At 50.5% G+C, this 13969-nt stretch overlaps 1 protein-coding gene across 5 annotated transcripts in view; it reads right to left on the bottom strand.

Moving 5' to 3' along the window:
• RALY (RALY heterogeneous nuclear ribonucleoprotein) overlaps nucleotides 1–13969 on the bottom strand; it is a 120623-nt gene that overhangs the window by 68801 nt on the left and 37853 nt on the right. For 4 of the 5 annotated variants that reach the window (XM_040575373.1, XM_040575374.1, XM_040575375.1 and 1 more), the window contains exon 2: nucleotides 7219–7309. The exons of the other annotated variant lie outside the window; for it this stretch is intronic. The gene's annotated coding sequence lies outside the window, so the exon portion shown is untranslated. The remainder of the gene's footprint in view (nucleotides 1–7218; nucleotides 7310–13969) is intronic. 5 annotated transcript variants of the gene reach the window in all.

Here is a 13969-nt window from a genome sequence, read left to right as displayed (position 1 = left end):
AGTAGGACAAAAAGCCATGGATAATTAATAACACTGCAGAAAGCTAAGTGAGTTCCCTGACCTCTCTCCACCCTCACAAACTTGTCTTTGGCTTCTGGTTAAGCTGGATTATAAATAGCTAAATTGATGGTGCGTTTTACCTGACAGATAATAGGAAGCAGGTAACTTCTCAGGGACGTCGTAGTGCAGAGAGACAAGGCAAAGGGTGTATTCCCAGTCCCTTTTAACACACCAGAGCAGAGCCACACAGAGCAGTAAGGCTCGGATCAAGGAAATAGTTGTGGTGTAATCACAGGCCAGCATTGGGCTGAGATGGGCACTGTGGGATGCTGATACCCCAGGGAGCCTGCACTGGACCTGACCCCACTCAGCATCCCCACCAGACACCACCCGTCCCCTTTTTGTGTGCATTTCTTAAAATGCACAAATCCAGAATGCAAACATAGACCCTCTGAGTCTTCTCCCTGCGCCTTCAACACCCCCTTCAGGATTTGCTACTGTGACCCAGGGGAATTTCATCACTTGACAACAACAATAGCTGCCTTATTCTCATATATGAAGGCACAAGCAGATGACGGAGAGCCTCTGGGTTGTCGCAGGGGGAGGTTTTGCAGCCCAGCAGCTGGCCCCCAACTTCGCAGTGCTTTAAATTAACGCCACAGTGCAGGGCAGGCACCAGCACAGCATCCCTGCGGCTCACCTGGGATGTGGGAGCTTGCTCAGCAGCTGCAGGTCACGCGGGGACACCGCTTGCAGTGCTTCCCCCAGACCCGTACTGCAGCAAGACATCCCTGAACTCATGTGGGAGGCAGATCTGAGGAGGAAAACGTCCCCTTCCAATGTTACTTCTCTGACTACACCTCTGTTTTAAACTTATGCCCTTTAAAACACTAATTCCTGTAATTAGCAACCCTCCTAGCTACAAGGAGTCACTGTTCAGCGGTGTGGTGTGTGTCACCTTCCACTTAGACTGTGCATGGTTCAATCCAGCTCCAGAGGCGTGAGTCTGCCCTCCTGACCTGCTGCTCCTCTGCAGCACTTTCAAAAAGAAATGTTATTCAAGAGGATCCACACAAGTCTGTGTTATTTCCCAATTCTATCTGAATTAGAAGAAATTCAAGAATAGTGCCTGTATCTTCCCACGAACACGCGCTGAGATGAGCAATTCCTAATACTTCCAGCTAAGCAATTCCTAATACTTGCTGCAAGCTATCATGCCATGGCATGGGGAACCCCAAAACCCAACTGTATTCAGTCTGGGGCTTGATGCAACACAGGCATGTGTTCAACCATCAGTCACAGTCTGCAGGTGGGGTTGTTTCATCTGGAGGAGGAGATAACCCAAGGGAGGTCAATGGGATGTGTGTGTGAGACCTGTGCCTTGCCAGAAAGCAAAGCCAAGGTTGTAGGGACAGATGCCGAAGAACAAACGAGGGTTTGATTACCAGGCTTTCCCCTGTTGCTCCAGAAAGAACGGGCAAGCAGAAGACCAAAGCTGACATGGTACCTGTTTGTCCCTCTGCTCTGAAGTCAGCAGGAATAGCCTGTGGCAGAGCTTGTCGCTGCAGAGCTCACCCACCAAGGACACAGACCTGTCCCCCAAGGGCTGGACAGGCCACCCTCACTGACCCTCTGACCCTGTTTTTTTAGTGCAACTTCTAACCCCAGGAAGAAATCTCCCCCCTCACCCCAGAACTGTGGAAGAAAACTGCCCTTTCCAAGACATGGACCATCGGCGCGGGGACGCGCAGCACCGAGCGTTCGCTGGCTGTCACTGCACGCAGGGGACAGGAGCCCAGCACCAGTAGCACGAGGTCCCCCACATCAGTGCCACTTCTCTGTGTCACCGCAGCCTGCGAAAGGTCACTGCCTCACAGGGGAAACGTGCAAGAAGATGAAATGCTACATAAGGGGGGTGGTAAAATAAGTGACATTTTGGCTAATTTCCTAAAATCCCCAATTCAAACCTCGCTGAAAGCAAATCCCAGGCCCAGATTTCTATTGATGAAGGATGCAGCCATCTGTTTGTTTGTCTTCTCTGCATTTCTTGCTAACTCTTATTTCTCTTTTTAAGAAAATCCACGCTCACGTCATGTTTGATGCATCTGACAAGGTCAGAGCCATCACATCCCATCAAGCGCACGCCGATACAGCCTTGCAAGGGGAAGCCAAGAAAAGATGTACAAAAAGAGATTTATTTTCAGGTTTTCATTTTAAGGCATCCCCTTGCCTTCTACTTTCTGACTCCCCTTCCAGCTCTGGTACTCAAAGGGGCAGCCAGAAAACTGCACCTGGTCTGAGCCCAGAGTCTGAGCACTGCATGGGGTAATGTGTTCACAGGTACAACAGCAGATGAAGCTGGAGCAGAAAAAATATTCCCTTGTAAAGGTTTAGAATTGAGAAATTCAGGCCCAGACCCTCAAAGGTTACTGGATACCTTTGAAGGATTAAGCACAGCTGACTGGGCAGGGAACTTGGGAAAATTACGGTGGAGAACTTGAACTGTGAGGCATAGACTTGAACCTGTCTTCATCTGGTATTAAATCCTGTTCCCTGGCTTATCTCTGGCTTATCTTATAACATATAATAATCCTTGAGTGGACGGCAACTGGCTGTTGCCAGGAGAGGGAGAAAATGCCTCCTGGGTGAAGGAGAAACAAGCCAAGATGGCTGGGACCTGGTGGTTCAGACACAGGTGAGAAGAACCTGTCCTCAGTCCTTCTGGCTATCAGCTTGTTTCTCTAAGAAGCCAGGGTGTCAGTAAATACAACCTCCCCGTGCCAAGCCTGTGAGCACTTCCTTGGGCTCTGCAAAGTTCAATGAACGCCTATCCGCAGCTGGGGGACACGTCTGTGACCGATCACTCAAAGCTTAGAAACCTTTAAAGTTTCATTCTGCAAGCATTTGTGCCTGAACTTTCAGCATGGGAGCTACCCTTGGCCGTAGAAGTGACTCGTGTCATCATCTGTCAGCTGGTGCTTACACAAGCAGTTACTCGGGAAAAGATTTTACATTTTTGATTCATGCACTACCTCAGTCTGAATTAACCTTCAAGCGTGAAGAAGCTCTGAGAAGCAAAGATAATTTCGAACAGCAAATCCCAGAATTAAAAAACAACACCCCCTTGCCTCCCAAATCAGATAATTTACATTGACGTGTTATTTTGATAAGTTTGAGATTTGCAGAGAACTCAGCTCTCAGCTCCAGCACTCACTATGGATCACTTGCTCATTTCGGTCGATCGCAGAAAACCACCTCAGCTCTAGCATTCAATCGCTGACTCGGGGAGGTGTTTTAACCCCCAGCAGACGCAGTGCACCGGATCACCTAAGCTGTGTGAAGGCATTTCTCATGTTCTGCTCATCCCCAGCAGAGCAACAGAAGCTTGGCGCAGGCAGAAGCGAGGACCGAGCTCCCCAGCCAAGGTCAGTGCCCACCTCTGGCAGCTCAGCACGCCAGGTTTGGGTCTTGCTGGAAAACCCAGTCCGTGGTCAGGGCTGCTCAGGTTCCTACTCGGAGCCAGCTAAGCCCAGCTCTGCGCAGGTCGAAGAGATATGGGGGCAAGGGCAGGGGACGTCTCCATCCTGGGGAATTCCGTGCTGGCCAACAGCAGTATCTACGTTTTGCAGAGAGTGCTCGTGGTGCTTGCAACCACGAAATAACTCCTTAATAATAATCATCCATCAAAACCACTCTTGACGAGCTCTGCTTCCATGACAGCCAAAGATAGCTTCACTGCCAAGAACACGGCTTTTCTAGCTCAACACTCACCCAGCCCGCTGTGAGAGCAGTCGCAGAGCAGGGCCTCATCTCCCTCCCAGGCTCTGCAGGAGACAGCGGTAACAGGTCTGAATCCCTGCCTCCCTTTCAAACCAAACCACATGCTTCGTTTTATCTCCTGGGAATCGTCTGAAGGTGCTTTCAGTTATTTGGGTTTCTTCTCCCTTCCCTTAGGATTTCCAAACACACACAAAGCACCGTGGACTAACCAAGGTTACAGCATCCCTGCAGACACTTGGGTTTCAAACAGAAGATGTCTGCCCATGGTCAGAAACACGTGGGGCCGCTAACAGGGCTCGGGAAGCCAAGCACAACAGACCCGGCTCCGAACGACTCCGTGCTTCATCTCCACCTGCACGGCTCCACTGGAGTAACCCTGTGTTGGAAAGGGATGCTGCTGGCAAGGCAATTGCATTCGAAAATTTCCTCTGCACATGTTTGCCAATGTAAAAATAAATAAAGGCCTTATGCGAGGACACCTCAGAACCCACACTGCAGAAATCACGTAATCTAATTGCCTGCAGAAGAATACGAATTTTTTAAAAAGGAAACAACCCACGAGGGGCAAAGCAGGTCAGCGCTGGGTGCGAAGCGCCTGCCCACGCTGGCTGAAATGTGAGTGCTGCAAAGTGCTCGCTGCAAGCAACGGGCCCAGCAGCTGACAGTGGCTGAACCTGCTCTCAGGGCTTTGCACGCTATCGCTGCTCCCAATGGGCTCAGGTGGTCTTCTCGTGGCTCACAGCACCTGTAGAGCCTCTGGGAAGAGTAACAACTTTATAGTCACTCGAGGTACATCAGTTCCTCAAGCCTATTCTTTTCCTTGACCGAAGTATCTTAGGCACAGAGGGTAACTCAGTCCCACGTTTAGGGTTTTGTAGCCTCATGCACAGCCCCTAGGACTGCAGCCCCCATGTCCCACGGCCACTGCCGCTGCGGGTGCTGCAGCGCCAGCCAGGGCAGCGCCATGCCTGCCCCTCGCCCATGTCTCCTGCACCCGGGACCAGCACCTTCGAGTCCCCACCGACCCACAGCATCTCTTCTAAATTAAGCAACCTGTTACATCGCTTCCTTCCTTGGCCGACAGGGTGCTAAGAAGGTCACTGCCAGATCATAGCTTAAAGTGCGACCGAGCCCCATCCTAATCCAGAGAGGACAGGAACTGCCGGAGCTGATAAATGACCTGAGCAAGTGATTACAGTCTGGATTTATTTGTGATTAGACACTGTGATGGACCCCTCTGACGCTGGCTGCTTCTGAGACGACAGACAGAAACCTTCATCCACACAGTTTTCATTGAGCTACCTAAACCCTTATAGGATGCTCTGTGTCCTCTCGCTATGGGACACTTCCAAACCTCTATGGGTCAGCCCTGTAACAGGTATTTCTGTGATCTTCCCAGCATTGCTGAAATAATAGGCATTTTCATCAGCCCTCCTGATCCTCCAGAGTTACTCTCAATGCTCTCCTTGAGCTGCCTGAATAACAGATATTTTCACAGCTTTTTATATATCCCCCAAGAAATAGGCAGTTTCACAACTCCCTCTGGAATCAACCTTTATTCTGTGAGCTCCCCATAATTGCAATAAATAATCAGCCAGCAGCATTCAAGGGTTCAGAAGCCCTGTGAAAGCACAGGGCTCACCAATTGAAGAAGGTGCTGCAGCTCAAGCCCTGCAGCCTCTGTATGCAAGATAAAAGAGACTTGCTTCTGCTTAGGGGACAGCACAGCTGCACCTAGCTACAATAAATACCCTGTAGGAAAAGGCTCCATAGTTGAAAGTAATGTTTAATATGCCAATGACCAAAACAAAAGTTTGAAAAACTTCTGGCAGAACTCTTCTTAAAATGCCCTGAGTGTTAAAAAATGACATATTTCTGAAGAGCTGGGAGTTGGACTTGATCCCTGTGGGTCTCTTCCCACTCAGGATATTCTGTGATTCTATGATTCTTCCACGCTGCTGAATCCCATAACTTAATTTGCTGAGTTAAATCTAGGTCTCTGGAATTAGGGTATAGTACTTCTCTTGTTCATGAAGAAGGTGACTTTTAGTCCACTTGTTTGCTTAACATATCCACATGTCAGAATTCGTTAGTCGACAAGATGTTTTCATTACTACTAAAGGGAGGTATATTAAGCTAGAAGAGGTTTCAGCCAAATCGTAAACAAAGCCAAATTCCCCTTCTCCTTCAACATCCTGGTTTTGGTTTGAAAACATTCAGGTGAATCAGGGGTAGCCCTCTGTTATTTTGGAGTGTCATCTATCAGATTTCCAAATAAGATAAAAGGTGTAAACCTGAGTGTGGTATCCCTTGGTGTCCACCAAGCAACAGCAGAGCTCTTACCCATATGGCAGGAGGTTCCACCTGATAACATTTATTTTTTCTCTCTCCTATGTTAAGTTTCCAAAGAAAAACTCAACCATGCTACCAATTAAAACAAATGTGTTACACCATGGCTGCAAGCCCAGCAGAACTAGAAACTGAGGAGCTGCTTTTATCTGCCTGGGAACTGGAGGGGAAAGTCCATTGCTGAAAACATTTCACTACCTCATGCTCGTATCATGCATTGTGCATTGTACAATTGCTTCCAGTAAGTCCTGAAATCTTCGTTCAGTCTCTGCTGAAGCAAACTCCAGTTTTTATTCAGCTGGAGCCCTTTTACTGTGTGCTCAGTGAAACAGAACTCCCACAAACACAGCAAGAGATCTCCCAGCTCAGGACTACGCTGACTTCAGTTGCTCGGCAAGCACAATGAGTTTCTAATCACACCAGCGCTTCCTGGAGCAGCATTCCCAATACTTAGGGCACAGCATCACTGATCCCCAAACCCTCTTCCATCCCTCCACAAAACCTCTTCTTCCATGAGGTGCTTTCAGCCCAGCCTGCCTGGGGGGCACAGAAGCCTGTGTCCTGGCTGCCCTTGGACCAGAGCTGTTTGAGTGCCACCTCAGTGCTTTCCTCACGCCCTCCCATGTGTCCGTCACAGCCGCGCTCTTCTGCCTTACCCTGGAAATACCACAGACTGGGGCTCGGCTTTCATCTTCCCAAGCCCTGACACGGCAGAATCAGGAATTAAAACGTGCTGAACCCCACCACATCCGAACCATCACTATCCGCGCATCCAGGCATGATGAAGGCACTCTCGCCTCTAGTGCCAGTAGCACAGGGGGGAGCAGCAGGTCCTCACCACAGCCATCAGCCTCCGACCCCCTGAATGCTTGCACCAGGCCAGGACGAGCACGCACCCAGCAGGCTCAAAAGGAACGCCTTCAGCCTGACTGCAGAGCAAAACCCACTTGGACCAGCTGGCATACGAAGCCAGGTGTCCATAGAGGCTTGTGGTGAGCCTCTCCTTGCAGAGCAGCAGCAGGAACTAATGGCAGGGCGCTCCCGTACCGCTCACCACCTCCGCGTGTAACGCAGGACGCAGCTACTCACCGGGAATGGTGTGGGCACTTGTGTTTGTTAGTCCTTCCCGTCACCAGGTCTGGGAGCAGGCGCAGCACCCCTCTATGGTCTCAGCTTCGCCCTACAAGAAGCAGGACACACAGTTTTCTACCGGTTGTGGCAAGCAGATAATCCAGTACTTTCTAATCCACAGCAGAGGAGGGTATGCCGCATTGGAAAGATAAGCCTCTGGCTGGTTGTCTGCACGGATCAGACCCAAGACCTTTGGACTTAAGACTCTGAGCTGCTTAGCAAGGGGCTCAAAGCCGGAGACAGAGGCAGTTGTGTTTGCAGGGCTGAATACTTGGGATAGCTTGCTTCAGATTGGCTCAAGCTCGGGAAATCCCACAAAACCTGCTACATCGTGTATGTGCTTGCAGAGAACGAGGTACCTGATGGATAGAGGACGGGAATTTTCAGTCACGATGGCTGGGATTTGTTAAGGGAAAAGAGGGTTTCTTCAAAATTAAATATTTCACAGTAAAGCAAACATTTTGTTCATTGAACTGAAATGCTCTCCTTTAAGCCAGTTCCTCTGGGTTCCATTTGAACTGCCAGGACACCTTCCAGGGCTGCAGCTAGTGTGCCTTCCCTTTTCTCCCACAGGCTGGGATACCCGGTTGGACTGTGCAACGCGCTGCTTTGTCACCTTGAGAAGCCTGGGAGGCAGAAACTAACCCAGGGAGTTACGATTCAGAACTGGAAGCTACAGGATTATCCATGGCATTTGTTATATTGGGCAACACCAAGTGCCCGCTCAGCACGCTGCTGGTGCAGCACCATCGGCACTGTCGGCCCAGCAAGTGGCTCTGCTCGCTGGGAAGGCTGTGGCCAAGACAGTGGAGATGACTGCTCATCCCAAAAGTGGGCTGACTGCTTTTTCAGTGGTGGGATCCAGATTCCACCAAAACACCCCTCCTCTGCAACCAGCTGCCCATCAAACACGGCCTCAGCTCCGCAAGTCCTGGGCGAGGACCCAGGAGCTGAGGTCAAACAGCCGGGGTGCAGCGAGACATCCCCCTGCTCTCCGGCCCCCAGGCAGCGGCCGCGTCTCTGAGCTCGCAGCCCAAACAGTCCCGAGCGTTCAGGAACTGGACCCAGACCCCATACTCCGAGTCCTAAACCATTAACGAGTCCAGTAATTGGAACCAATTCCTTCAAATCAGCCTGGGCTAGCTGACAATGTACAAACAGGCAACAGAGCAAGGTGAGGTTCCTGCTCCTCCTTCTCCACCCGCCTGAAGTCAGTGATGATTCCCAGCAATGTCTCCTGAATGAGTTCCCAGGGCTCTCACTGATGGAGCAGTGCTTTTACACTCTGCTCTGTGAAATACTTGGCACCTGGGCTGCCTGCTCTGACGGGGAGCAGCAGGCAGGGATCTGCCAGCCGTGGCTAACAGCAGGGTGAGCGGTGAGTGCAGCCAGCCAGCCACCACCAGCGGCCCCCCGTAATTAGAGGCTCACTTCAGCCTCAGATATGCCACAGCGCTGCAGAAGGTCAAACTGGAGTGAAGCTTTTAATTAAAACAGAAAAAGTACCAAGGAGACAGAGAAATGAACCGCTGGGCTTAAACCACCACCAAGGACAACTCAGTGCGTTGATCAGTGACGAAACGGCGGCTTTCGCAGCAGAAGTCTCAGCGCTCTGGCAGTCAGCTGAAGGGACAACCCCTCGTGCACGGGGATTCAAAGCTCTGCATGAAGAAGCCACCACAGTGACACAGGCTAAAACCAAGTGGCCTTGGGGCCACTTTTGCTGTCAACCAAGAACCCGATAAAGAGTCCAAGCTGATGAACTTGACAGTGCTGTTTCCTCAGTTCCCCTCCGTTTCAATAGACCCATCAACCAGGTTTATTGGACCTCTCGAGATCTGGTTGCATCTCTCAGTACTCAATGAGTTCAGAGGTACCACGAGAATGGGCATTCGTGCAAGAGAGATGTAGAAGAGAGGAATGAATAAGAGAAATTTGGAGTCATACTGGGTGGGAGCAGAGCCCTGAACATCAAAACTCTCAGTGACGCTGGGGATGTGGCAAACAGAGGATTACAGGAGCAAATCCCAATAAGGAAGAAGGAGCAGAATTTTTACCAGACATCTGGATGAACTTCTAAATGCCTTCCCCCATCCTCCTCGCAAACTCACCCAGGTCCCTTGGCTCAGGCAAAAGAGTTTTATCTTGCTCCTAAAATCTTCCACTTTTGATAAGAAAAAAACAATGTTTTTTTCAGTGGGGGCTGGAGGGAGGAATTACAGAATTATGAGGAGCAGAGGGACACTGTGCAAAGAGCATCAGAAGCACTTAGTTGTGGTATTGGCACCATGCGCTGGTGTTGCCGTGAGACCAAGGGCCAAATTACTTATCTCTGTGCTCCTTAGGATGTGAAGTTTGACTCAGATGAGCTCTACGAAATTAACCTCAGATGGAAGGTGTACAGGAGGTGGCACAGAAGAATCTCACCACTAGCAAGGTCATGGGGGCTAAGAAAAGGAAGTCCCCCTCTGTTGCTCCGTAACTCCTCGTTTCTCCATGCACAGCTACTTTGAAGACCAAACAGTCCTGCTCTTATTCTAACTCCTTCTTTACTGCATGAGCCCTAATGAACTCGGGCAGGAGGAGCAGCAGGCTCCAGCCTTTGCAATGCTGGAGTCCACCTGTGCAGTGCAGTGCAGCATCCTGTGATTTTTCTAGAATCACTTCAACCCATGATGGAAAAGGAGGAAGGAGGTAAATACCCCGCCAACATACAACAACATCTTTCAAACTAAGTAACTGCACCAAAATGTGCTGTTTTATTTTCACTCTCGGCTCCCAAACCATTTCCCTTCTCTCCCTGAATGATAACGGGCATAAAAATTAAATATAAATTCTCCAACAAAAAGCAAAACGCGCTGAAGGGTAATAAATCACCAGTACTGGATGGCATTCAGAGGAAGTTGGGGGAAGGAATAAAGGATGAAATAGCATAGATACTGACTAAGATATATCATAGACCCTTACAAAACCAAGAACTCATCTTCAGGGCAGGGGATTCACCACAGTGGGCTGAATTTTGATAAAGAAGCAAAGGGAACTTGCAGAGAGAAGCGGTGGGGCTGGAATCAGAGGGCATGGAGAACCTCACCCCAGCACCCCGATCGCATCCCCACTTCATGCTCGGATGAAGTCTGGAGGGATGCGAAGACCACGTGCCAAACATGACCCACTGCACTGGCACCAGTGGGATCAACTGGGATCTCCAGAGACAGTGAAGAAGGTCCAGCCCCACGCAGAACGGGGGCTGTTGGCAGCTCTGAGCAGCAGCTGTCACAGGCTGAACGCTCTCACCCGATGACCTGAAATTCCTACATCTGCATTTCCAATAACCTGAAACACTCCCTGGGGTATCACACAGAAGCACAATATTCTCGAAACATTCTATAACAGCACCGATCTTCTTCTTACAAACAAGATCACCTTTAGTTTTGCAGGCACCTCCTACTTCATTAAACTTAAAGATCTTGCTCTCCAGGGGTTTCCTCCTCAACTGGGGCAGGAAATGAAAAGACAGAAAATGCAATTTAATTGGGGATGAAGCTTCATCTTTACACTGCCTATCATCATTATGTGTCATTTAAAAACAAGCACGGAGCAGGTGTGAAATGGCACGGGCTCTGGATGCACATAAAAAGGTTGACACCAGCAGCAAGAATCAGATGGTGTGACCTGAAAACTCCTTTTCTCTTTTCTTTCTTTTTTTTTTTTCCTCAGATAAAATTCCTTTTGATATGGGATAGAAGAAATGACAAATTTGTGAACCCAAGTGGTTTGAAAAGAAGAGGAGCCAACTTCAGGACGTTACCCTCGGGCAGCACCAGCCCTTGCCAAAACCTCGTGGTGCAGGGCTAGCGATGGCACAGAGGGCAGGCGAGCAGAGGTACCCCAGCACAGCCTTCACCTCACACCGAGGTGCTAACACTGAAGCTGCTGCTCCTGCTTCTTCCTCGCCGGGCATCACTTTGCTTCCCCATGCCCTGATGGATGAAGTGTCTGGCAGGGTTTGATGCACCCCCTCCTGCTCGCAGGTTGCACCGCAGCACACAGCCGCAGGAGTGACCCCAGGGCGCGGAAACTGCCCTGGGAATCGAGTCAGGTGGGAGAGGGCTCTGCTTTCCCTCAGGTTGCCCAAACCCTTCCTTCACGCTCCAGGAGTAGGGAAAAAAGTGATGAAACGCTCTTGTCAAGTCACTATTGAGGATACAAGTCGACCTTGTGCAGAGAGCAGAAGCAAGGAGGAATAAGGAGAGCTCGGAAGACAGGTGATGCTGCTCACTGCGGGTTCTGTTAACACAGGACGGTTATAGGGGGCTTCAAGGAGACCTGGAGTTCACCTCTTGTACTGACAGAGAGTCTGGGGGTTTAGGGCAGCTTGTTTGGCTCAAGCCTTCACGGAACAGCCTCCACCACTGAGGCTTTCAGTCTGAGGATGCCCAAAGTCAGACGTGCCACATGTGCCCCTCCGCTCCGAGGCGTGCTCCAGCACGGGCTTTGCATGAGGGCTGGGGGCTTGGACCTGCCTGTGCCCCAGCTCTGCTCTGCCGTAACGATGGTGCTTGTGGCACCCAGCTGCCCGCCAAGGTACTTTCAATACCTGCCACTGAAAAAGTGACACCCAAGTGCTAAGACAGGCAGAAAACGTGGACGAGCTCAACCATTTGACTTCAAAACCACCGCAGCCTGGTTCAGCTCGGAGCTGTGTTTCCAGGCTCCCGGGTTGTTGGCTGGGTTGGTTTTACACGACGGCGTGTCTCCTGAAAAAAGGAATGACTGAAATGCAAGATCTCTCAAAGGCCTTTGTGTCATTCTGGATGGTATCGGTAACACTCTGGAGCTAAATACTATTTCTCTAACAAGTGCCATTTCTGTATCTCTGGCCATGGGAGATAAAATAGGGGTGAACGATATTAACTAATGCACTCTAATTAGTAGCTGCCCCTCATTTTTGAAGTCCTGCCCCACACTGATGCAAATTCACTGCCTTTCATTTTAAGCAATACACCGGTGTGGTTTTAGTCTTCCAGTGATCCTTTAATGTCATATCTTCTCCCCAGTGAATCAATATTCAGATCCCCTAATTGGAACTTATCTGCTCGCCCAGCCTTGGGCTAGGTTTGCTCAGCAGCTGAGCATATCAGATGCTCTCAGTGACTGCATCAGCAGAGCCCAGCTTTGCACCGTGGCTGCTTTGCAGGAAAGCAAGGGGAGATGCTGAGTGCTTTCTGTAATGGAGACATGAAGCCCAAAACCATTTCTCAGCCCAGGATGGGATCAGGGACAAGTCAGTTTTCCTGCTCCACTTCAAGAAGTAAAGGCACAGCTCCCCACTGCTGCTAATTTCAAATCACATCTCCATCTTCTGCCTATAAATTCTCTCCTGCTGCCAGAAGGTCACCAGGCCAGCTGGAAAGCTATTTTTCACAACCTTGCTAATCCAGAGGCACCTTGCTGCCTCCTCCCACCAGGAAAATGCTGACAACAAAACTGACTGGTGGCCAGCAGGACTGCAGGTTGGGCATGGCATTGCAGGGAGGACTGGCCTTTACGGTACCAGCGAGGAATCCAGGAGACCCAGGATCAGTTCCCGGCTCCTCCCCAGCTGTCCTGCTTGACCTTGGGCTCCAGCTCTGTGTTTCAACCTCATCTCTACTAACTGAGGCTAACAGCACTTCCCACAATTGGTCATGCAGATAAATTAATTTTTGTTTAGGAAATAGTTTATTATAATGGGCACAAGGGCCCTGTTAGAATAAAGGGGGATATTTTTTCCCTTGCATCACCACCAGCTTTAGAGGAATGAAGCCAAGGACGACTGTAACACATCATGTCTAGGTCTGAGATTTTTATGAGATTTGTGCAGGCTCAGCTCCAGGATCTTCTCCCATCACCTGCCATCATTTCTTGGCGATAAATATTTCCAAGGAGGAGCAGCTGCATGGCACAAGGAGAGGCCGATACCTCTGCAGTGGCTCAGGTTTTGCAGGCATGCAGGAAAGCTGGTGGAGCAGTGGGGTCCCCCCACCCCTTGGAGGGGCTGCTGGGGTCAGCGAAAGAGACAAAACTTTGGTCTCATTCCTCTGCAGGCCTGCGGACCCTGCTTGTAAAGAGACTTTTGCAATTGCCCAACTGACCTTTGCAAGCTCTTGTTCACCCAGGAGGCTGCATCGTTGCACCTCCCCTAATGCCTGGTGCATCGGGTCCAGCGGGAGGGACGCGGGGTGGGAAGGAGAGCGCTTGCCGTGAGGCTGGGGACTGCTCTGTGCAAGCACTCCACCGCCTCTTTCTCCCAGAAAACCAACCCGATGGCATCGCCACTGTTGTGGACCACATCTGTGCCCCAGGACCACCCTGAGGCTTTTCCAGGCTGCAGGGCTGGGCACACAGAGCTGCTTCTGCGAGCAGGGCTGGTCCCCAGGGGGACCCCACCACCGGGACGGCACCGGGCTCTGAACCAAGTGGCTGAATGGAAAGCTTCCAAGCTGCTCCGCTGCATCTGCACGCACGGAGCGGTAACAGCATCCAGCGCACGCAGTCCCAGGGAAAGCAAAAATAACTTTAAAAGCCTCCATATTATTATAATTTCTTAAAAATGAAAATAAGAACACCCCCTGGTCTGTGGCACGGACCCCTGCAGCCCCAGAGCTCCAGCCATGCTCGCCAGCCCTCACCCAGCACTGGCACTGCCTGCTGCAGCCAGCAACGCACG

This window comes from Cygnus olor, chromosome 16 (genome assembly GCF_009769625.2).
Source record: "Cygnus olor isolate bCygOlo1 chromosome 16, bCygOlo1.pri.v2, whole genome shotgun sequence".
Taxonomy (NCBI): domain Eukaryota; kingdom Metazoa; phylum Chordata; class Aves; order Anseriformes; family Anatidae; genus Cygnus; species Cygnus olor.
The sequence above is the reverse complement of the archived record's forward strand: the minus strand, read 5'-3'. Positions and strand labels throughout refer to the sequence as shown.